This window comes from Procambarus clarkii, unplaced genomic scaffold, assembly GCF_040958095.1.
Source record: "Procambarus clarkii isolate CNS0578487 unplaced genomic scaffold, FALCON_Pclarkii_2.0 HiC_scaffold_1473, whole genome shotgun sequence".
Classification (NCBI taxonomy): Eukaryota; Metazoa; Arthropoda; class Malacostraca; order Decapoda; family Cambaridae; genus Procambarus; species Procambarus clarkii.
In genome coordinates, this window is record NW_027190501.1 from 24,425 (window position 1) to 25,315 (window position 891).

Below are 891 nucleotides of genomic sequence, written 5' to 3' on the forward strand. Positions count from 1 at the left end.
TATAAAACAACATGTTTTGTTTTGGTTGTTTGTTTTTGTATAAAGCCTCACACACTATATTAAGCGAGTTTGTTTTAAACATGACATACATATTAATTCATTTTACCAGGCCTTATTCCACACAACTCCGTGAATTTCCCGTGGAGCCAGCCATTCAAACAAAAACAAACGAAACAAAACAAAACAAAACAAAAAACATTATTGCCAACAGCATTTGGTGTTCCCAGGCGGTCACCCATCCAAGTACTAACCAAACCCAACGTTGCTTAACTTCGCTGATCGGACGAGAAGCGGTGTTCTCAACGTGGTATGGCCGTTGGCATGAGACTGCCTACACATTGTGGCTAATAACCAACTCTTTTTAGTCATCACGGCAGGATACGGACCTTCTTGTGGTGTCTTAATGGTAATTGTATCCTAACATATTTTTGTCTCCTTGGCATGGATATTTAACATCGTTTATTCAGTCTTGGGTTTATGTTCTTTCGCCATTTACAGACATTTTACATCTACCTACTTCCTCAGCCTGCCCTGCCAATTTCTAATGAATTTGTGGATTTTCTTTTGTAATACATACATGTGTGTGCTCATCTGCTCTTCAGTTTTTATGATATTTGTCTCATCTGTCCTGCTTTATGATACTTTTACAAAGAACATGAACAAATGCTTCTATTTTAGAGAAGATATGGGATCCAGGTTTCGGAGCCGTAAAACCAACCGTTGTGATTGGTGGACGAGTTGCCAGGTTGCAGCTTCTGTACCGTGCCGGCACATAAATAGGTTCGGCTCAAGCGGCGGCAGCATCATTCCCCCGTGACTGTCTGAGCGTCTCTCATCACCTTGGTTATCTCATCATCATCATGGTAGAAGCAAAGCCTACCAAGAAGGCTG

At 41.2% G+C, this 891-nt stretch overlaps 1 non-coding gene across 1 annotated transcript; it reads right to left on the reverse strand.

Moving 5' to 3' along the window:
* Positions 1–202: 202 nt before the first annotated feature.
* LOC138362222 (5S ribosomal RNA) lies at positions 203–321 on the reverse strand. The gene has a single exon (XR_011227502.1). It is a non-coding gene; the product is annotated as a 5S ribosomal RNA (ribosomal RNA).
* Between the last annotated feature and the right edge of the window lie 570 nt (positions 322–891).